Source organism: Ascaphus truei, chromosome 5, assembly GCF_040206685.1.
Source record: "Ascaphus truei isolate aAscTru1 chromosome 5, aAscTru1.hap1, whole genome shotgun sequence".
NCBI classification, from domain to species: Eukaryota; Metazoa; Chordata; class Amphibia; order Anura; family Ascaphidae; genus Ascaphus; species Ascaphus truei.
Window position 1 is genome coordinate 53,455,047 of NC_134487.1, and position 25,229 is coordinate 53,480,275.

General features: G+C 44.5%; 1 long non-coding RNA gene across 1 annotated transcript in view; it reads right to left on the reverse strand.

The window, feature by feature from the left end:
• LOC142494378 (uncharacterized) overlaps positions 1-25,229 on the reverse strand; it is a 94,553-nt gene that overhangs the window by 58,848 nt on the left and 10,476 nt on the right. The window contains exon 2 of the long non-coding RNA XR_012801404.1: positions 22,897-22,994. This is a non-coding gene — a long non-coding RNA (uncharacterized LOC142494378). The remainder of the gene's footprint in view (positions 1-22,896; positions 22,995-25,229) is intronic.

Here is a 25,229-nt window from a genome sequence, read left to right on the forward strand (position 1 = left end):
AATCCAGTTTTCGTTCCGGGGATGCTTAGTAAAAACTTTTTAATCTGGTCCCAGTCGGGTTATAAACGACTCAAAGATCTGGAGGGGAGGAAATTTATTAAAACATTTGAGCAAATTAAATCGGAAAAAGGAGTACCAAATTCGGAATTATTTAGATACCTCCAGATCAGAGCTTTTTACAATAAATTCCCAATTCGACCCCCAAGAACGAATTTTGAGCAAATGTGTTCTAGACTCGAGGAACGGACACAAGGGGACTGACCTCTAGGATGTACATGGAAGTGATCTGTCCTGGGAGGACTGACGAACCCCGACTCAACTACATGACGAGATGGGAGACTGACTTAGAGGAGACACTAGAAGACGAAGACTGGGATCATATCCTTCAGGCTGCAGCCAAAAGCTCAGTCTGTGCCACGTTAAAGAAGAAGGCATATAAGGGCTCATGCGTTGGTATCACACCCCACTTAAACTATCTAAATTTGTTAAAGGATATTCGCCACTCTGCCCAAAGCAGTGTGGGGAATTGGCGGATTTAAAACATATGCTGTGGTCTTGCCCGAGGGTGGTCCCGATTTGGGAAAACATTAGGGAATGGTTACAGAGGATCCTCAACTTGGAGATCCCCCTCGACCTGTGGCTGTTCCTTTTGGGCAGGCGAATCCAGGGATTGCCAAAAGCAGCACACAAGCTGGTTGCGCATTTCGCAACCGCCACCCGATGCGAGATCGCAGCAGTATGGAAACAAGATGAAATTCCAGTTATCCCCAGAATCCGGAATAGAATTTGGCACGTGTGCCAAATGGAACAGTTGACTAGTTGGGTCAACGACTCTGGCTATTACTTCCTAAAAGTCTGGGCGCCATGGATTGCCAAACAGACATCCCAGGGGTAGATGCCGGCACAATCCTGCATTAATAGAGTTGAATGCGTTCTCCGATGATGGGGCAAGACTCATGCACTATCAATTAGGAGACAGGTAGGACAAGCCCCGAGGCTAGATGACAGGGCAGCGAAGCCTCCAAGCCTAGGAAGGATACAGCCGCAAGGATGAAATCAAGGATGCAACATCCATACAAGTTCAAGGCTGTCTCGCCCCATCCCACCCCCCCTCCCACACCTCCCCTTTTTTTCCCTTCCTGTGTATACCTACTGTTGTCTTGTCTGTGTCATGTGGGTTAGGTTTGTCAAGTCCAGTGTTTAAATGTTGTGAGTCAAAATTGACAAATGTTGGTGCTCTATCCCTGCACCTACAGGGATGGAGGCTGTACTTGTATGGGTAATGCGATACCAAACTATGGAATGTGGCACATTGTATGCTTTGTAAAACCCAATAAAAATTTAAGTTGAAAAAAAAGTCATTTCACAAAAAGAGCATGAATTCATACTAATTGAAAATTCGCAAATTGTGACGTTTTATCATCTCCCAAAAATACACAAGGGTAAAATACCCCCACCAGGGAGACCGATTGTCTAGGGGATTAACAAGATTAACAATTTAACATCCAATGCTTTCCAATATCTGGATACCGCCCTATGTATTACGCTCTTTTATCAATACACTTCCTTCCTTTCTTAAAGACACCAAGGATGTTTTACTCAAATTAGAGGATGTAGTGGTAGACAAAGAGACCTTACTGTTGGGTCTCGATGTTAAGGGACTGTACACCAGTATTCCCCATGTTTACGGAATGGAGGCTGTCACACACTTCTTGAGGTCAAGTGATGTTAACGCAGAAATGCATAATAGATTTATTATGCAATAACTGAATTTTGTTCTTACAAGGATTTTTTTCCTTTTCAATCATAAAATGTATCACCAAATCCAGGGCACCGCAATGGGGACCACTTGTGCTCCTACCTATGCTAATTTATATCTGGGCTGGTGGGAGGAAACGGTGGTCATCAGCGAGGCCCTGGATAGAACTATCGGCCCGCTATATAGACGACGTGATAGTGTTATGTGGAGGTTCTGAGAAACATCTATGTGAGTTCATAGAAACATTAAATAAAAATAACCATAACCTCAGACTAACATATGAAGTGAACAAAGAAACAATCCATTTCCTTGACCTGACAATAAGCAAGAAAGACGACGGCAGACTAGAGACGACCATCTATCGTAAAACCATCTCTACTAATAGCCTCTTCAGGGCAGACAGCCCCCACTCGCAACATATAACCAGTATACCAATGGGTTAATTCCTGAGGTTACGACGGAACTATTCAAATATGACGGAGTATAACATTCAGACAGAAACATGAGTAAACGATTCCAGGAGAGACGATATGGTAAAGGGTCCATCAAAAGAGCATACAATAAAGCTAAAATGACTTCTAGAGAAAAACGTCTTACCAGTGGACAGAGACTGAGCAAAAATGATGACTGTCATATTATAAGATACATCGGTACATTTAATAGTCAGTGGAATAGTATCAAAATCATTTTCCAGAAGAATTGGCATTTGTTAATGGAAGACCAGGATCTCAAAAAGGTCCTGAAGTCAACTCCAACTATGAGCTGTAGACGAGCAAAAAATTTTAAAGATAAACTCGTACACAGCCATTACCAGGAAAGCCAATCCAAGACTTGGCTCGGTGACAGAAAACCCATGGGATCATTCCCATGTGGTAGATGTAGAGCCTGCACCTGCATGATAAAAACCAAACACTTTATGAACTCAACTTCCAAAATACATCAGATCAAGGACTTTATTAATTGCCTTCCTACTGGGGTGATATACCTTATCACCTACAAATGCTGCAAGAGGTACATGGGAAAAACCCACAGACAACTAAAAGTATGAGTCCTCGAACATATTGGTCCATCAGGAACTGTAAAGACATGCCAGTGGATAGATTGTCACAGAAGCCCATTATGGAGACGACATGTCATTGAAATTCTGTAGTATTGAACATGTGCCATGGGGACCGAGGAAAGGCGACTGGGATCGTCGCCTTATGCAGAAAGAGTACAGGTACAGTACAGGTACAGTACAAGAGTACATACCTTACAGGCACTATATCCGGTGGCCTGTACGAAGGGTTTACATATACACCTTTTTTGTGAACACTACTTGGGATTATATGTTAATACACAAATTATTGTTAATATTTACATAGTATATTATTTAGTGTTCACACACAGCTGTTCATTCTTATCTAGGAAATGTGGATCCAGGTATTTGGTTATGAGTTCTACACCATTTTAACCCGTTTTGACGTTTAGTGGCGGGTTTCCTTACGGGTTGACATTTCTACACTTGACTATTTACATCTGTCCATTTACACTATATGTATGTATTTATTGTCGGTGAGCACAATATTTAATCTTAAATACACGTATATGTGTCTTTTAATACTCGGTATTCACATCTCATTTATGATGGGATCCAGGGATTTATTAATGAGTCTTATACTCTATTTGACCTATTTTGACTTTTAGAGGCAGGTCTCCTTATGGGTTTACATTCCAACATGAGTTTCACTATATCATATACGTGTATATGTATCTTTATGGGTGTTCACAACATTCCATATATCACCTTTGGAAATGATACTCCTATACTCACCGACATTAATACACAATTACCTATTGATGATAATGTTCTGTTAATATGTTATATGGAGCAATTATAACCTGTTGTGTCTAGGTCATTGCACATATACCTTTTGACGGAACCTATACCATACATCTCCAATTACAATTACAATTTTTTATAGCTAATATTTACCCCTGTGGCTACACACTGTTTTGCCAATTAAGAACTGTAAAAGAAGATATCACTGCTACTAATTGTATATTTCAATTCAAGTAAATAAATATGTTGATCCAGGGATTAATCTGATTGCCAATTCTTGGAGTCAGGAAGGAATTTATTTTTCCCCTTATGAGATACCATTGGATGATATGACTCTGGAGGTTTTTGTTTGCCTTCCTCTGGATCAATAAGTAAGTATAGATAAAGGATAAAGTATCTGTTGTCTAAATTTAGCATAGGTTGAACTTGATGGACGTACGTCTTTTTTCAACCTCATCTACTATGTAACTATGTAAGTATGGGATACTTGTTTACTAAGTTAGACTGAGCTTCTTGCATGTTTATCTGGATATACTTTATCCCACAATTCATACTAATAATAGGATAGTCGTACACACCTATTTCAATAATGATATGTCAATAGATCAAAAGAATAAAACACAATCAGTGTTTATCCAGATCGCTACTCTGAATATTAGGTCACCAGCATTAAGGAATAGGATCCATGAGATATCCACCTCCCCTTTACTTAGGGTATATAATGAAAGACAGGGATAACACATGTTACTCCTCCCACCCTGAAGAAGCATAATCGACCGTCAGTTTTAGATGACGTCACCTTGTTGATGTCGGCGGTGGGGACTGCTGTACCACAAGCTATTTGTCTGATACACAGGTTGTATGGCATTTGCAAACTTACATACTGTACAGTACTTGCTTACTTTGCTGCATTTAAATTATATGTGTTACCCACCTATACAATAGGGTGAACTATGTACACACTGTGAGACCCTTAAATACTATGTGTATCAGTCATTCTTCACCGTTTTGATCTTTACAATCAGTGACGTTTTCACTTGTTTTGATTATATCTCCAACTACTATAGAGGCTGCTCAGGATACAACATTGTATTCCTGTAGATAAAGGCAGTTAACCAATAGCCATATAATATCAGCTATTTTGTTGTGAAGAGTTACCATCAAGATACATTTTAGAGATACTGTTAATATTGGTACAAGGATACTATTATCTGCTGTTATTGCATAAGATACTGTGTATTCATACCATACTTTGCAAGATATTTACCTTTTTCTAAGCAGATATTTATCTCTATAGAAAGCCAACATGTCATATTTATAAACACACTTTTGTATCTGGAAGGTAGCCACATAGTATTGAGCTATTTGATGCATACATTTAAACATATTCTATTAATTGTGGCATTATACTCCTGATGGGATACAGTATTAACCCTATCAGTATACGTTGCTTAGTTTTGGCTTAGGAGGAGCCAAATATTCTCAACATACAGCCTACCCACCACCATTAGTCTTAGATTGTAAGCTCTTCGGAGCAGGGATTTCCTTTCCTATTGTCTGATTTTGCTGCACTTATTGTATAATTATAATTCCCTGCACTGTATTCTTTGTGAAGCGCAGAGTACACTTTTGGCGCTATATTAATAAAGGCATACAATACAATACACCATTATTTTGAATGCACTTTACGTACCCTTCACTTGATTTAGGATTATTATTATTTGAATAAAATTGTATTATTTTACGATATTTTGACATATACAGAGTTACTATGACCCTGGACTATACATTGTACAACCCATTTACGCCCCCAATGAGTGCAACATATTGGGATTCTTCCCCGGCCAGCAATTTGTGTTTGTCCAGCGTATCTCACTGCATCTCTCACTGAATTACCGTGTGTCGCGTGATTCGATACAGAATCCCCCTTTTGACTGGCTGGGGATTGGAGAGAGTGATCTGAGTGCTACAGCCACAGTCCCACCCACAGCGGTGCCTGGGACTGCGCCGGTGTGTATTGACATAACTTCCGAGTCATTGGCAAAGCGGGAGACGCACAACGCGAACTACACAAGGGGAGACAGTGAGGAATATACTGAGCCGAGCTGGGGACTGTCTGAGTATTATACTCAAAGCTGTGAGCTATAACCGTTGTTTGTGAGTTGAACCACAATTGTTTTTATTAGTGTAATAAATTGTTCAAGCAATATTACACCAGGAGAGCGCGCCTCTCTTCCCTTCCCATTTATCTTTTTACAGATTATCTTTGGGATCAGTTTCCCTTGTGGAGAAGGCTGCCAGGAACTCCCAAATCTCCACTTTGGATCATTGATTTTTTTTTTTTTTGCTTGGACTTTATACAAGGACTGAGTATATTTTATTGTGTTTAGTTATTTTTCTATTTACAGGATCAGCGTGTTATAGGTTCCTTCTGTTAATATTTTAGTCCTCTTAGAGTCATTTTTTTTAGATTTTGTTCATTCTAGCGCTGTTTTTTATTTTTTTGTCTATATATATACATATATATATATACATATATATGTATATATATATGTATATATATATATATATATATATACAGTGTTCGACAAACCTATACATTTGCTCGCCCTGGGCGAGTGGATTTAACCCCCGGGCGAGTAAATATTGGCCCAAGCAGCACACGTTTGGTACTAGGTGGCGAGTAGATTTTTTTGTGTGGCGAGTAGATTTTTTGGTGATTTGTCAACCACTGTATATATATATATATATATATATATATATATATATATATATACATATATATGGTCCTTTGTCTTGCTTGCTCTTCTTATTGCTCTCACGAGCAGGGTCCTCATTACCTCTTTGTATCTGTTTGTGTGTGTTTGTCCTCACTTGTATGTACTGTAACTGTTTATGTAATGTACATAACTCTGTACCTCATTGTACCATGCTGCAGAATATGTTGGCGTTTCACAAATGTAGCCCCTGTAAGAAATAGTGGGCTACCAATCCTTCTCCTACTGGAGTAAGCCCTGGTAAGGGCAGGCGCCAGTAGTAATCATGGGATTTCCCCCCACATCAAGCCCTGCCTTGCTGTGATAGAGGTAGGCCCCTGACTCTGTAGCAGGCCTGAGACAGAGGGGAGGTCCTGCTGACATAATAAGGGGCAGGGCTGTATATATTTAGTGGGCTGTTCCTGTGTGTGTGTGTTGTTATGTCCTGGGAGCTGAAGAGTGAGGTTCAGTCTGAGAGCTCTGCCTGGGAGCAAGAGATTTCTGTGACAGTCTGTTGCAGTGGAGAGAAAGATGTGTCAGTCTGGAGAGTGGAGGCTGTGGGAGTTGTGAGAGTGGAGAGTGCTGGAAACAGGAGCAAAGACACTCAGCCGTACTGATTAGAGCTGATAGCACTGTAGTGCGTGGACCAATGCCCCTCACCCTGCTGAGGGGGTGAGGGGGGAGATCTACCCTCACCCAGAGAGTATATCCTGGAGGTGGGGGTTGGGGTATTGAAGCCCCTAACCAGCCCATCCTGCTAGGGTACAGCCTGGAGGAGAGGAGAGGAGGAAAGGCCTGTACACATTTGGAATGCACTGCTGTATATAAACTGCTGTGGGCCGCTGTGCATGAAGTGCTGCTGTATCATTGGGCAAGGACAATTAAGAGTGCTGCTATTTTATATCAGAGACTGTGTGAGTTTAAGATCACTCGCCCTGGGACCAGGGCTTCTTCTGGGAGGATCTTAACCTATCCCTATAGGTCTCGTCAGAAGATGGAGGCGCTGCACCGTTGCTAAAGAAGATGGAGGCATATACCCCAGAAGCCTGGCCCTGTTATCCCCCATACCACCGCGGGAGACTCAGGCCCTCCTGTTTCAAGCAGGTATGCACCACCCAATTACATGTAGCCAGCCCTCAATACACCTTAGAGGCACAATCTGTGTCGGGGGGGGGGGACATGGGCTACATTTGGAGGCGAGCTGCTGAGATCCAGAACAGGACAGGTTTTCGGCAAGGCAGAGAGGGAAGAGTGAAGTGCACCTTCCGTGCAAGTACTGGAGATAGTAGGGCATGTAATACCAGGGGTAGTCAGGGGAGCGTGGATTCCCGCACAGTACGCCCTGGGTGCCCTAAGAGGGTGATGTAAGATGGGTGTATGGCTATTGCTGTCCTAGTCCCTTGAGGCAGATAGTGTGAGGCAACTTGGAGGTTAGCCTGGTAACTAGTCCAGGGACCATGGCCCAGGGCCCGCACTATGAGTGGCCAAAAGTAGGAGACGCCCGTACTTAGGGAGATGCCCGGTACACTAGCCAGCACCCACATAAAACACACCACAGAGTACTTGTAGGAACCGTCAGCGAGTGCGGTGCACAGAGAAGGAGTTCTGCCTAGCCTGGGGTATGCCACATCATACTAGTGGGTAAAGCACAGAGAGAAAGCATGCAGAGAGCATCAGAGAGTGTCAATGGGTACAGTCAGTGTCTAGGAACGAGTTTTGCACTAGACACTGAGAATAGCGGTGATATACATTTGGTGGGCTCATCAAAGATGGCGGCCGTCACTACATGTGCTCCGCAGAGCAAGAAAGAGTCCAAAATGGCGACAGCAGCACCATCCACGGCCCAGCAGTTAGCAGCCGAACTAAAATGCCGATTCCTGCCAATCCTGGAGCGCACACGTGAATCGTGCAAAGAGATTGTGAGAGAAATGTGGAGGGAGATGTGCAGGGGTTTGGTGCCAAACCCAGATCCCCTGGAAAAGGAGCGGAGCGGCGCGAAAGCCGAAAGCCCACCCACCTGTTCTGTGACTGGCCAACAGACCAGGCCATGTCACACTGAAAGAAGGAGTGCCCCTCCTCTTGTTTCCACCAGAGGGAGGGGGCACAAGGAGAACCAATCAGAAACGTTCCCCCCAGCGAAGGGAGGGACAGGAAGTGAGAGCGAGGAACTTCACTTTTGTCTGACTGTTGAAGAGCAAGGAGCTGAAACACTGAACTGTTCCACCACTGAACTAAAAATTTCAGAGCTAAGCATGACCACGTTCTAGTTCCCAGGAGACTTCCTGGTAGTGGAACTCGACGGCCGAGAGTACCTCCGGTCCCTGTGCATACACTGCAGGACACCCGGACCGGCCCCAAGCACGAAGGCACGATGCCCTCAATGTGGGACGTTCTACTTGTGGCCTACTGAGCCGTGGCCCATGATCAAGACCCCTCGGGGTGCCTCTCCGGGAACACTAACGGAGGTGGCGGAGACGACCGACGAGGCTGCCCTAGTTCCCTGCACCCCTGCCGAGGTGGGAACCAAGGCCCAGCCAACTACAAAGCCGAGCGGAGATCCGGCGGAGAAGAACGCGACCGCAGTGGAGGTACCGGAGCGGGCCCGTTTCGTACTACTAACCACTGGCGGGGCCACAAAAGACCCAGGTGACTCCCTAGCGGAGGATCTGACCAAGTCATCTTCAGAGGAAGAAGATGGCGTCTCATCGGTGGCGATGCGCCTACCGGCGAACCACCCCAGCTGTAAGAAAGATGGCAGTTCACTTACCGGAGAGAGGGAGCAGACGAGTCTGGACACCTCCCGACGGCGAGCGCTGGTGCGGCCTGAGGCCCGTAGAAGTTCCACGACCGTGGTGACTCCCAGTGCGGCGGAGACGGCGTCGGAGGCGGATCCAGAGGGACCCGAGTACATCAGCCTGCAGTGGAGTGGTAAGGAGACACCACCACCCCGTTACTCCCGCCAGGCGAAGACGGAACCTGCAGAGGACGGGAAGGAGAGGCGTGTGGCCTACTTACCCGTCCGCGGACCCGATGATCCACCACTGCCCATTCCGGTCCTCGATGCACTTCCGGTGTGTGACCACGGAGCGGATGGGGATTCCACGAGCGGCCATGATGACATCACTTCCGGGTCCGACTGGAAAAGAGGCCCGGGAGTGTTGTTCTCCCTGCGGAGAGCAGCTATGGCCGCTGCCATGGCCACCCTGCATAGCCAAGGTCCTTCCAGAGGATCGCGGGGCTCAGCAGAGAGGGCAAGCAAGAAACTGCCCACTGGTCACGGGATTACACGCTTACTGCACATGGAAACGGACATTGCCCCAGCCCCAGTCCCTAGCGCCCTTGCCCCGGCCACTGCCCCTGCCCTGTCACGAGTCATGACACCGGGACCTAGTGGGGATAAATTGAGTAAGAATCCCAAGTACTCCAAGGATTTGCGGGATTGGGAATTAAGTGACGAGGGATCTGATGGGGAGGTACCATATGATGCTGTGATACGTATGCCTAAACATGTACCTTTTTCTCCTGTGTCTAGAGGGAGGGCCCGAGGGTCCCATACTACTGCGGAGGCAGGGCCTGTAGGCCAGGTGGGTTCCAAAATGAATCCTACCAACTACATAAATGCCAAAGGTAGACGCAGCTGCTCGCACTCTACGGAGGCGGGTACGTCCGGTGTCTCATCACAGACCGAGTCAGAGACAGGTACTTCTAGCCCCATGTCAACATACGAGCACCGTGACAAGTGGTGGGCACCCCTGTACACTGGGTACCACAAAGGTATGGACCGCACCAGGTTCCTGTTGATAAGGAACAACATACAGTAGGGGCAACTCTTATTCGAACAAAAACCAGTGGCAATTCCCCAAAAAATCCAGGAAACACCCAGGTACATTCTGAATACATGCCTTAAACTTTCCTTAAACTAGCCCCAGCATTTCTGCATTGATTAATGGCCTATCAAATTAACAGCGAGGGTCCCTGGCAGTCCCATTCAAACTGAATTGGACTGCCAGGGATCCCTGCTGTGTTAATCCTATGGGTCGTTAGTCAATGCAAAAATACCTTAAACGTGCCTCAAACTAGCCCAGAACATACCCAGCACATACCCAGCACATACCCAGAATGTAACCCGGCTAGTTTACGGCAAATGTTAGAATAAACGTTGCCTCTACTGTAGTTGATCATTGGTGGACGGTAGGTGCCTATACTCCACAGGAGGTGGCGGATGAATTAGAACACCGGTACCAGGAGATAGAGCAGAAGATTATTCTTCCTAAGGGGCCTAGTATTCTGTATGACGATATTGCTCTGGTAGAACCAGAGTTTTGGGTACTGCCAAGCAGGATGGGCCATAAGAAACTGACCAAGTTGAGCCGGGCAGATAGAGCCATAGTGTTCCGGTATAGACAGTCCCACGGGTATGAGTATCCTTATGTGCCTGAACCCATAATGAGAGAAATTGAAGAGAATCGAGACAGTTGGCTCAGGGAGGCCGTACAAGAATACTTAAGAAAAAGTTTGGTAAGGCGGGTTACCACAATGAGGACCGAATCAGTGAGGTGGTCCGGGTCTGGAGTATAGGACGGTACATATACATGCACAGTGTAATCTACCGGCCAGAATCTGGGTCGGTACAGCCCTACTATATAACTGTAACTGACCATAATGCGAGAAAGGTGCGGAAGCCTGACCCAAAACACTATTACTAGTTGGTTCTCCCCGTTGGGAGTACCCGGCTACTGTTGTTGTTACGCCATCCGGTGGATGGCTTGCTATGTCCTAACCTGCAATGTGTTGTTTCCCAGGTTTGTTCTCCGTAGGATTGTGCTGCTAAAGCTAGGTCCAAGTAGGGACCATTGGATTTCACCAGATGGAGAGTGTAGCCCCTGTAAGAAATAGTGGGCTACCAATCCTTCTCCTAAGCTCTGGTAAGGGCAGGCGCCAGTAGTAATCATGGGTTTTCCCCCCACATCAAGCCCTGCCTTGGTGTGATAGAGGTAGGCCCCTGACTCTGTAGCAGGCCTGAGACAGAGGGGAGGTCCTGCTGATATCATAAGGGGCAGGGCTGTATCTATTTAGTGGGCTGCTCCTGTGTGTGTCGTTATGTCCTGGGAGCTGAAGAGTGAGGTTCGGTCTGAGAGTTCTGCCTGGGAGCAGGAGAGTTCTGTGACAGTCTGTTGCAGTGGAGAGAAAGATGTGTCAGTCTGGAGAGTGGAGGCTGTGGGAGTTGTGAGAGTGGAGAGTGCTGGAAACAGGAGCAAAGACACTCAGCCGTACTGATTAGAGCTGATAGCACTGTAGTGCGTGGACCAATGCCCCTCACCCTGCTGAGCGGGTGAGGGGGGAGATCTACCCTCACCCAGAGAGTATATCCTGGAGATGGGGGTTGGGGTATTGAAGCCCCTAACCAGCCCATCCTGCCAGGGTACTGCCTGGAGGAGAGGAGAGGAGGAAAGGCCTGTACACATTTGGAATGCACTGCTGTATATGAACTGCTGTGGGCCGCTGTGCATGAAGTGCTGCTGTATCATTGGGCAAGGACAATTAAGAGTGCTGCTATTTTATATCAGAGACTGTGTGAGTTTAAGATCACTCGCCCTGGGACCAGGGCTTCTTCTGGGAGGATCTTAACCTATCCCTATAGGTCTCGTCAGAAGATGGAGGCGCTGCACCGTTGCTAAAGAAGATGGAGGCATATACCCCAGAAGCCTGGCCCTGTTATTCCTCATACCACCGCGGGAGACTCAGGCCCTCCTGTTCCAAGCAGGTATGCACCACCCAATTATATGTAGCCAGCCCTCAATACACCTTAGAGGCACGATCTGTGTCTGGGGGTGGGGGGGTGGGGGGGGGGGGAACATGGGCTACACAAATAAACAATGATAATAATAATAATAATAATGCATGATCTTACTTATGGTTAATTTTCTCCTTGGGATGTTCATTGAGAGGTTAGCATAACATTTAACACAGTTCCCAGTTGTACCATATTCGCCTTTTTGCATTTGCATTTTAATTTATTTACTAAATTTTGGCATGAAAACTGTGGATTGGCCTTTGTTTGAGACTGTAGAATTTTTTTGATCTTTTGGCTTTTTTGGGGAGTCCCCTTATTTTTTTTGGGGTAGTCCTTGAGGCCTGAAAATGCACAATTAATTAGTTCTGAGAGAGAAGGAAATGAAATCGCTTCCCTACAGGTCCAGAAGGGACCACACAATTGGGAAAATTGGTGACATTGTAAGATTATTTTGATGCATCACTGTTTTTCTAACAGTTTATTTTTATATATATATATATATATATATATATATATATATATATATAGCAGTTTGAAAGAACCACAAGCACTCCGTCTGAATCAACAAAATACACATCACCTTGATAAAGGTCCCGTTTGTGTACCGAAACGTTGGAATGATGTCTTGTTGATTCAATACAATATTTTGATTACCATTACCATTTGGAGTGCTGCCTCTGATATTTCATCTTGATGCGGTATCGTATTTCCTATATATATATATATATATATATATATGTATATATATATATATATATATATATATATACATATATATACATATATACATATATATACATATATACATATATATATATATATATGTATATATATATATATATATACATATATATATATATATATATATATATATATATATATATATATCGTGATACAATCACTGGCCCCTAGGTGCTGGAAAAGGGCAGCTATGGGACCTTTCCAGCTCATAGAGAGTTAATCCTCCCTGAAATGGCTAATGCAACTGCTGCCTAATTAATCAGGCTGGGCTCCTCCGTGCATAAGGAAGTGTTTAAGGCAGATACAGAGCTGCAATGCCAGAGAGATGCCATGTGTGAGAGACACATGCTGAGAAATACAGTGAGAGATTGCTGTCCCAGAGAGGGGGACAGAGACGTGCTCCCCAGCAAAAGAAGGAAGGCTGGCACAGCCCTTGACAATGGACCTACAGTGGACCAACAGAGGCGTTTCTCTGAGCTCCCGTGGGGCCGAGTTCAGGCGCACTTACAATGAATAAAATTAAAACAAGCATTTGTGCATATATATCACCGCCAACGAGTTAGAAGAACTGTCCCAATACTGCATACACAGCTCTTTGAATGTAGATCACCCGTCGTAAGGTAGGGAATGCCCCAATGTAGATAGACAACTTCACAGCTACCGGCCAGAGCGGTATTCACGGCAAGATCTGGCCATGATCGTGTTGCCACTTGATGACGTAGTGCCGGGTGTAACACACTTCCTTACGCGTTTCGTCGCAATCTGAGACTTCTTCAGAGGGTTTGTGGGTAGCGTCAGACCCCCGCAACTGAAATACTCTCCCGTAGTCAGGCTAAACTAATTTTAACCAATGAGGCTGCCTCACAACCATGAACCAATAACTATTCTAATATTGAATAGCCAATGAGAGAGCTCTCCACCGCTGTGTCTGAGGCTGAACCACAGAGAATAAATATATATTTATATTACTCAAATGCACATATGACCGAATACATAAATATAAACAACAAAAAAATACAACTTTAATATCTATACATACACTAAATTAAGAATTTCATCGGGGAACATGTGCCTGAGGGGGGGAGGGTACAAACAGAATCATGTTAGAGGGAGGAGAGACCTAATAACATAGCACGCATTAAGGTGAACCTGGTAAAAAGATAAAAACTAAATATATAAATAGCTGTATCAATATACAGCTCAACCGTTATAGCGCAATCCGTTTGAGCGTGGACCTTGAATTTAAAACATTTTACACACACACTGCACACAGTACACTGCACACTGCACACACTGCACACACTGCACACACTGCACACACACACCACACACACAGCATACACTGCATACTGCACACACACCACACAGCACCAGCACACACACAGCATACACTGCACACTGCACACAGCACCAGCACACACTGCACACACATAGCACACACGCACACACAGCCCCTCCTCCCTCCTACCTCTGGTGTCATGGCTGCTGGGGGAATCGTTTGGATGCTGGGGGGGATTGGTGCGGGGCTGCTAGGGGCATCGTGGAGCTGATGGGGGGGATCGGTGCAGGGCTGCTGGGGGGATTGATGCAGAGCTGCTGGGGGGATGGGTGCGGGGGTGCTAGGGGATTGGTGCGGAGCTGCTGGGGGGGGGATCGGTGCGGGGCTGATGGGGGGGGATCGGTGCTGGGCTACTGGGGGAAGTGTGGCTGCTGGGGGGATCGGTGCGGGCTGGGGGGGATCGCTGGGGCAAGTACGTGGCTGCTGGGGGATCGTGTAGGGCTGCAGGCGCCTCACTCCACCTCCTCCCCCCTCCTCCCGATCAGGCGTGCGGCAGCCATTTTTCTTTTTTTTAATTATTGCGACCCCGGTAATAGCGAGGTCAGATCGGGTGGCCCCCGAGGACCGCGCTATAATGGGATTGAGCTGTACCTATAAATATATTTATCTATAAAAATGATACTATAATGTAATGGGTATTCCCCCACCCAATCGCATATAGAGTGTATGTGAGGGGGAACCTATATGTTACCAGGTGTGGTGCTATACCTGCAGGTTCACAGGAGGCCTGAGCCTCCGCTTGCTGGGAACCTAGGGTGCTTCTCTGTAACGTTTCTTCAATCAGCGCCTCCACCTATGTGAGATTCTAGGAGTGTAGAATGGCCCTCACATAGGAACATCCATAAAGTAACCAGCCCACACCAAAGGTTAGGGCTAAAAGGGTTTACTATAGGGATCAGTAACATAACACACAGTATCATAATATAGAGTATCAACAGCTCTATGCATAACAAACATACATGGGGTGCAAGGGCACCAATATCCCTTTGTACAGGCCCTTGGCCTCTCCACCCAATAGTAACCCAACCATACAGTGCCCACAATAATTGGGTGCTCTGCACCAGCGTCCCAGTGTCCTGGACCCCCACCCAGATGTGTGGCAGCGCTGCTCACGTGTGTATAGTTGGTGCACTTATAGATACCTGCCCGGGCACACGTCCATGCCGGGTGTAAAGCTCTTCAAAAAGGGTCTGACGCAGGAACAGGAATCCGCCTCCGCGTGAGGTGTCTCCCTCGTGGAGCGTCTCACCCGCAGAATGTCTCTTGCAGTAGAGCCTGTCTGAGCCCAGATGCAGGCCGCGATCACCACATGCAACTGGCACCGGTGATATCACATAACACTGTACTGTAGAAAGCAACACCCCTCGCACTGAAAGGGGCCTTTCCTGAAACTGCCAAACTAACTGCTGTGGCTGCACTGCAAGCCACACTGTCTCTTCTTGTCAGAGCACACAGCACTGCAGCTGTATCCCTAACTAAACGGAATGCTAACAGGGCCTTCCCTATGAACTTACCCACTAAACCTAGTGGGGAGTGGGGCCTACCTGGGGCCTGGGGTTTCTCTGGCCTAGTACAGTAGAGCACTGCTCTCTGTACACTACCTTCCCCAATCTCTTCCTGGATCCAACTGACTCACTGTTCGCAACAATGTATGTCTCTCTGCTCAGGAGAATCTCACTCTTACATTGGCTCCCTGGTGTCACCTGGGTTCCAGCCCCTGGGGCTGCTGGGAACTGCAGTCCCTGGAGAGCCTTTCTATTATTGGGGCCGCGTGTGCTATGTCGGCTATGTGCGCAATGCTGTAATGGCCGCCACTGTTCTCTTCTGCACATGCGCGACCTTGGAGAGTCCCTGCGCTACGGAGCACCATCTCTGCCCCTTCGCGCTCACTATAATGGCCGCCGCAACTCTTCTGCGCACGCGCGAACCTCCGCGCATGCACGATTGCCCCCGCAGCTCCCCGACATACCACGGGGGTCCCCGTTCTCCTGCAGAGGTAAGGGGGGCCAGAGGGAAGCCTGCTAAAATAAAAATGGTAATAAAAACATTGATATAAAAATGGATAAAATATGGATAAAAAATCTTAAAGGGTCTCGGAATGGATGAGAGCGAGGAAAGAGGCAGAACTAGCAAACAACCACAGCAATCCTGACTAATAATAATAATGGCCAATTATGTCTTTTATATAGGTATATTGATAGGGTGCCCAGATTTTCAAAATGAAAATCCGGGACACATTAAAAAATTATTTATAAAACAAATTACATCACGTGATGCAACACGTTTCCATGACAACAAGACACTGATGTCAGGCGGTGACATGTTGCCATGACAATGTGGCATCACTTGATGCCTCTGCGCCATAATAAGTCCCGTTGTCATGTCAACTTGATGCCGCCTGACGTCATGAGTGTCTCTTTGTTATGGCAATGTGCATGATGTGACGTCGCGCAGCCATGTTGATGGAATTTGGAGGGCAGGATACAGCCTCACACAGACAGTGGCACACAGACAGACACACACAGTGACACACACACACACACAGAGACAGACACACACAGTGACACACACACACACAGAGACAGTGACATACATACACACACACACACACACACACACACACACAGACACACACAGACAGTGACATACACACACACAGACAGTGACAAACACACACACACACAGTGACAAACACACACACACAGACAGTGAGAAACACACACACACACAGACAGTGACAAAAACACACACACAGAGACAGTGACAAACACACACACACACACACAGACACACAGAGAGTGACATACACACACACACACGCACAGTGACACACACACACAGTGACACACAGACAGTGACACACACACACAGTGACACACAGACAGTGACACACACACACACAGACAGTGACACGCACACAGTGAAACAGTGACACACACAGACAGTGACACACAGACAGTGACACACACACACGCATACAGTGACACACACACACAGACAGTGACACACAGACAGTGACAGTGACACACACAGTGACACACACACACACACACACACACACACACAGTGACACACACACACACACAATGACACACAGACACACAGTGACACAGTGACACACACACACACAGACAGTGACACAAACACACACAGACAGTGACACACACACACAGTGACACAGTGACACACACACACAGTGACACACACACACACACAGTGACACACACACACAGTGACGCACGCACACAGTGACACACACACACACACAGTGACAGACACACACACAGTGACAGACACACATAGACACACACACACACACACTCTGACACACACAATCAGCCCACCTCTGCAAACGCACACAAAAATAAGGCCTCTCCCCCCTTGGGGTGGGTAAGGTGCCTGAGAGGGTAAGGGGGCATGAGGGTTACCTGGGGCCCGTGGATGGGCTGCTGGAGCAGCATAGGTTGCCAGTGCAGATGAGACTGGCAGGCCCGCGGAGCCTAAAGGGAGGGACAGAGAGCCGGAGCCTAAGTAAGGGGAGGACCCGGCATTACTGGAGGAGAGAAGCAGGGGGCAGTGCTGAGGGAAGCAGAGGCCCAGCTTGCAGCACCTCGTCAAAACTCCGCCCCCCGCCCGGCATTCTCCAATCACAGCCGACATCTCCTGCTTTCTCTCCCCCCCCCTCGCCCGCCCTCCCGCTTGGGAGGGCAGCCAGCATCCTCCACTCCCCGCAGCCCCAAAAGCCAGGACCGCAAGTAAAAACCGGGACATTTTGAGAATCAATTGAAAACCGGGACAGCACATAAAAAACCGGGACAGCACATGAAAAACCGGGACTGTCCCGGCTAAACAGGGACGACTGGTCACCCTATATATTGATAAAGCGCTTGCAGTGCGAAACATGTTGGCCCGTTTTTGCCTCTTTTTCATGGTCGATTAAACTTAATTTTGGAGTTACGCTCTCTACTTTGCCTTTGTTCGGGTGGTGCGACGCAAACTCTCTTTTACTCAATGCCAAACCAGCGGACTGCACACCGGAGGCTCCTTACCTTTTCCAGAGGCAGCAGAGAAAAACATCAACACATAAGTGAGTTTCCTCTCTCTTTTTTCTTCAATATTGTAAAGATCCAGGGGGAGTGTTAAATATATACTATAAGGGTTTAGGAGTATAACTCTGCATATTTCACGTCCTGGGAGTTTTACTCTCAGTGAGAGTTTGTCAGGATTAATGCTAACTCCAAGTATTTAACCCTTTCATCAACCCCCCCTCTACAATCAAGCTCTTATCAGGACTGGGAAAGGATTACCTCTTTCATTATTTTATAAATATTTGAACACTGTTCATTAACTCTGATTGAGCCCCAGTTTCCATCTGGACTCTCACACTGATCCTGGGACTGTTTAGTCCAGTTTTTCTATGAATCCAATAATGGATATGCCAGTATTTTATTAGATAATAACACTTATAGTCTACTGCCAACACTTTATATCTGTGGATATGATGAGTTAGTAACTGGATACAATGGAGGTTATTAATTAAACTGTGATAGTGACGTTTGGGGTACTATCGCATGGAAACTCCTATTGATTTCAATGGGAATTTCCCTGCAATTGATCCAATGAACAAGCAAGCCAAAAAGTTCAATCCCAACCCCTTTTTTTTGCTGGGGATGGTTTTGGGACACCACTTTCCAAATGGCAAGTTATCAGAGTTTGTGAGGTTTTTTTTCTGCCTGGGTATTTGCGTAAGTGAATTGTTATGGCTCATGATATGTATCTATACACAAGACCATCCAGGGATATATATCATTATATAGTAATGACTGCATTGTCTCCCTCTTAGCTTTAAAAATATTTTCTCACCAATACTGTATCTGTTTTTTATGTCCTGTACATTTTATTTATTTTTATAAAATGTTTTACCAGGAAGTAATACATTGAGAGTCACCTCTTGTTTTCAAGTATGTCCTGTGCATAGAGTTATGATGACAGAAACATGGTTACAAATTCATGGTTACTGTACATAGGAGAACAAGGTTATACATTATATATAAAGACATTTATTTATAAAATGTTTTACCAGGAAGTAATACATTAAGAGTTACCTCTCGTTTTCACGTATGTCCTGGGCACAGAGTTATAACAATAAGTGGTTACATTAAATGAACAGAGGTTATACAGTCAATTCACATACATTTCATGGACAGATTGAGTTGAGAAATTGGGTACAGGGGATAAAAGGGCTGGTGAGTTTCAGATTGAAATAGAGAAGATTTAACATCACCACAAATCAGTGAACGGTAGCAAATAGCTCACGCCATTTGGCTGCCCTTTCTGCTGCGCCAACGACTGTCTGTCTGAAGGGGTTCAGATTGGATACTGCTGTAGATTCAAAGTTCGTTGTCCTCCTGGCTCATTAACATTCCAGTTGGTGGAATTGATGTTCCACATAGCACAAGCAAATGTTAACCCTTCACACACTGGTTCTGTGCTGAGGGAAAAAGCTATCGGGGAGCCCCATCAGGCATCCGCCTTTGGGGCGATGCAGGTGTACACTGAAGGGGTTCAGATTGAATGCAGCTGTGGATTCAAAGTCCTTTGTCTTGCTTGCTCTTACTATTGCTCTCATGAGCAGGGTACTCATTACCTCTTTGTATCTGTTTGTGTGTGTTTGTCCTCACTTGTATGTAACTGTTTATGTAATGTACATAACTCTGTACCCCATTGTACCATGCTGCAGAATATGTTGGCGTTTCACAAATAAACCATAATAATAATAATGCATGATCTTACTTATGGTTAATTTTCTCCTTAGGATGTTCATTGATAGGTTAGCATAACATTTAACACAGTTCCCAGTTGTACCACATTCGCCTTTTGGCATTTTAATTTATTTGCTAATTTTTGGCTTGAAAACTGTGGATTGGGCTTTGCTTGAGACAGCAGAATTTTTTTGATATTTTGGCTTGTGGCTTATTTGGGGATTCCCCTTATTTTTTTGGGTGGTCCTTGAGGATGGAATATGCAGAATTGATTAGTTCTGAGAGAGAAGGAAATGAAATCGCTTCCCTACAGGTCCAGATTGGTGACATTGTAAGATTATGTTGATGTATCACTGTTTTTCTAACAGTTTATTTGCTGGTCTATTAACCTCTATAGCCAAATAAACAATTAGGTTAATTACAGTGAAGTAAAATAAGGGGTAGTGGGATAGGGGGCAGTACCCTTGGTTGTGGTGTCAGTCTTCCTGTGTAGGTTTAGGCGTGTGTTAATCTCTTTCATGCTTAAACATTAGTGCTGTATCCACCCCTCAGGATGCCTAACTATCCTTGTTGGTGTGGGTATATAGGCTATTGTTAGCGCTTATAACCCTATCTTGAATAGGTTGAAGGTTTCTTTTTTTACACATGCTTCAAATATGCTGAGAAATATAGCATTTGGACTTTACTGCATATGGGTCAATGACAGTGTTCTGTGGGACTGTGGATGTGGTGCAAAAAAATGCAGTATTTACAGCATTGTGCAAAAGTGCAACAGGGCAATCATGGAAAGAGGAGTGGAGTGGTATCAGCCAGCAGATACAAACAATCATATGCTTAGGTAGAAGTGACTTTATTTTCTTTCATCACCATCTAAGCTGCTGTCTCAGTCATGTGCCTAAGCACATGTTCATTGTGGTGTCAGATTGCAGACAGCTGAAGCATCCAGTTTAACTCTTTAAAGGTATGAAGGAGTAATACAAAAACATATAGGTCTATGTCAGACGTGTACAAATCTGATGTCTTTGATGCCAGAGTAAATGGATTATTGCCCAACAATCCATTTAAAGAATATGAAATAAATATTAAATATTTTTTGCATTTGGCAAATGATTGTAAGTGAATGACCAAATATACTTCATATTTCCTTTTTCAGTCCTGGGAAGATAAATGATTTGGGAAGTTCCCAGTTAAATATATTATATAATTGTGAAGTTTTCTTTTGGAGACAGGATGGAGAAAAATAAAATGCATTGAAAGAAAAGTTCATACGTACAGTACAGTAAGTCTGCAATGTTTACTGCAACTTGATATCCCTATCCGTAGTTATTCCCTGACAAAAGCAAAATGCATAGTGCATTCTGTGATATTGTTGCTGTGCCACCCAAAGGGATCTATTGTTGCCTACATTTTGTAAAAAAAAACTGTTAAACAGATCATGGAATGCAAAACAAAGGCTTTTGTTTCATTACAACTCTAACATGAAAAGGAACTAAAGGAACTGCACAATTTTAATGTTAAACTTCACACAAAAAAACTTTTTTTAATAGTTTTTTTATTGGGTTTACAAGCAATAAGCAACAACATTACAATACAGAAAAAACAATATGATACACAGAAAAACACACTTACACAAAATTATAATTTCAAAATTCAACACATTAACACAATAATAAAAAGAAAAAAACAGATAATAGCATTTTCAAAGTTTAACATCAAAGCTATAACCACAAAGCCTCCAAACAGAATCTGGCATAAGATTCCCCAATTACAATCTCCCCCAACAACAATATACTATCATATTTCATTCACAGATTTTTAATAACACTATTCACTATTTTTTATCAACTATTCACTTTTGTTTTAGCTACAATGGAAATTACATCAAGATCAACATAAGGAATTGCCCTATCCATTTGGGTAGAATAACTCCTAAAGTATTACCAAATAGATACATAGGGGCCTATGTTAGTAAGGTTTTAATTTTAATACTAGTGTATTGTAGCAGGGGGTCTCCATAGCAGAACCATGTTGATTTCAGGTCCTGGGACCCCCTAGTTCCTGAGATACAGGCCCCAGTATGGGGTGCCGGTATCTCCTTTGCATTTAAAGATGTCTCGCTTCACGTGATCGGGACATTTCAATGCATAGGAGATACCGGCACCCCATAACGAGGCCTGTATCCCGGGAAGCAGGGGGTCCCCAGATCTGAAACCAACGCAGTTCTGCTCCGGAGACCCCCTGCTACAATATACTAGTATTAAAATCCAAATAAAAAAATCACAAAAATTAATTAAAGTAGCAGCTATCCACTAAAGTAATGAAACTGCTTTAATGTCATTTTTATTAATAGTGTGCGGGAGCAGGGGGTCTCATAAGATGAACCGCATTGATTTCAGCCTTGGGGACCCCCTGTTTCCGAGTTACAGGCCCAGATATGGGGTGCCGGTATCTCCTTCATTGTTTAAATCCCCCAGTCACGTGACGCGGACGATTTAAAAATGGCGGCGAAACCAGCACCCGATGCCCCATACCAGGGCCTGTAGCTCGTGACCAATCACATGGTACAGCAAACAATGGGATTGTCTTCAATCCCATTGGCTGTAATACCATGTGATTAGCCATGTGGTTTTAAGGATGTGACGTCACATCCTTTAAAAAAAAAAAGAATGTGGGTACATTATCCAGCGTCCAATCGGATTGGAGCTGTACCAGCTGACCATAAAATGTGATGTCACAGGCCATATATAAGGCCTGTATGTCTCATTTTACCTCAACAAGCCAACGTAACAACATCCTGTTGTTGATTTACCATGGGGCTTTGGATTGACAGATGAAGAAAGAAGATGAAAGAAAAGAAGAAAATAATTACAGATGAAGGAAGAAGATGGTGATAGAAGATAAAAGAAAGAAGATTTTTTTTTACCTGTTCCTGATCTTCAAGGTGGATGGCGTTGCATTGCTGGTGATGACGTCGCGGTTTGAACCCTAGCAGAATCGCCTGGAGTCAGAGGGTGATGACTTCTAAAGGTAAGAGAAATATTGAATTATGTAAATGTCTTTTTTCAGGTTTTTTGATAGTATTTATGTATTTTTATGTTTGTTATTGACCTGTATTAATCTGTGCCCCTTGGTACAGATAAATACAGTGACAGGCAATGCATTTTTTGGCAAATGCTTGTTTTCTATTGTTTGTAATTTTTGCAATTTCTGTTTATTGTTTGGATTAAATTGTTTTGATTTTGGATGGCTTTTTTTTAGTACATTTTAGGATTGGTTAGCTTTTTAAATTAATTCTTTGATTTGTTGGCTACTGGTTTAAATTAATAAATTGATTTGTTGGCTACTGGTTTTATTTCTTTATTTGATTGGTTGGCTAGTGGTTTTATTTGTTTAATAGTTTGCTTGGATAGTTGTTTACTTAATTGTATTGTTTTGGAATAACATAATTGTAATAATTTTGCTATTTGGTGATAGAGAATCATTTGTGATATGTACTATTAGGCTATTTAGTTCTTTTATTGTTGGGGTATTTAGGTGCTTGTGTATTTCTTTGATTATTGTTTTTTTTGGCCTTGATTACTTATATTAACATTATTTTATTAGCATTTTTATGACCATTATGTGACATATTATATGGGTATGATATACTACTGTGCTAATAAATGGGAAGAAGGTGAGTATAATGGGTCCAGGGTGGGTAGTTAGGCCTTCAGGGTGGGTAGCGGGGCACAGGGGTTAGCACCTTTAATACTATAGCCGTTATTAATCGATAAGGTGATTAAGGGCTTAGGGGCCATTAGATTGTATTTTTTCATGTATTCTTACTGGCAACGGAGGACATGGACCTGGAGTATGCTGATGAGGATGCCCTTCATGATTGCAGGGTTAAGTAGAACGTTTTATTTACTTTATTTATGCTAGTTGGCAAATATTTGATTTTGAATGAGCAATGATCTATTATCCAGATCTGGATATTAGTTATTTTGCCCATTAATGTACTGTATGTGTTATGTGTTGGGGGGTGTGTATTTATTTCAATGTATTGCAAAAAATTATTTGTGCACAGGATTGGTACCACAGGCTAATGGGGACCACCTGAGGGGACCACCTGAGGACCCCCAGACATCCGCAGGGACCACCCGAGGGCCCCCAGATACCCGCGAGAACCAGTTAAGGACCCCCGGACACCCGCGGGGAGATCCCGTGGGCCCCCAGACCTCTGGGTGGACTACCCGAGGGCCCCCTGACACCCAAATGGACCACCCGAGGGCCCTTGGACACCCGTGGGGACCACCAAGGGCCCCTGGACACCCACAGAGACCACCTGAGAACCCCCAGACACCCACAGCTTCTGGTATCAATCATGTGGGGGTATAGGAGGTGGTATTAGTGTTCATTGTGGGTAGCAAGGGGTGGGTGAAGGGGTATTTGGCCCTTGGTGGGTGGGTAGCAGGAAGGGTTAAGTCTTTGATTGCCATAGCGGTTAGCCGCTAAGCTAATAAAGTTGCCTGTAAAAGCATTTTTATTGCATGTGATTCATGCCAGGGGCCTCTGGTGCTGACATTAATGGATTTCAGCTTCGGAAACTCCCGGCATCAATCTGAGGCAGGAAAATTTCGTTTTTCTTTTTCTAAGTCCTGTCTCGCCGGCTTATCGACAGGTTCTCACCACTTTCACGACAACTTTTCCTGGCGGGAGGTTTTTCTGTGTGAAAACACCATTCTAGAGCCTCGATTAGTCCCAATAACCTACTTGAGGCTACTAGAATTGAACGAATGTGGAAACCTGCCGATAAGTGGCTTATCGCGGCTCGCCTGGCGATTTTATTTATTTATTTTTTTAAATGCCAATAAAGGCTTTTATCGGCCACTTATTGGGGCTTACTGAATAGCAGTAGGCCCTTTTGGTGAAAAGGCCTCGATAAGTGCCTTATCGAGGCTTATAGCATAGGCCCCATACTCTGTTTATAATGGTCATTTGCTTGTAAGATATTCACTAATTTCCATAGCCACTATAAATAGAGGACTCAGATGGCTTATGTTCAAAGTGGGTATAGCTGTTTAAATATTTGATGATGACTGTAAGAGGTCAGCTGCCAGTAAATGTGTTAGTCAGTGAGTATGTTTGGTAGATGTGCTAAATGCAGCTGACTCACTCCTATTTTCCTTCAGCAGGCAGTGTTTTTTTCTTCTTGTCCCCATATCTTTTGTGAATTTGGAGCTGAATAAAGCTGCATGGTTTACAGTTATGGGGACT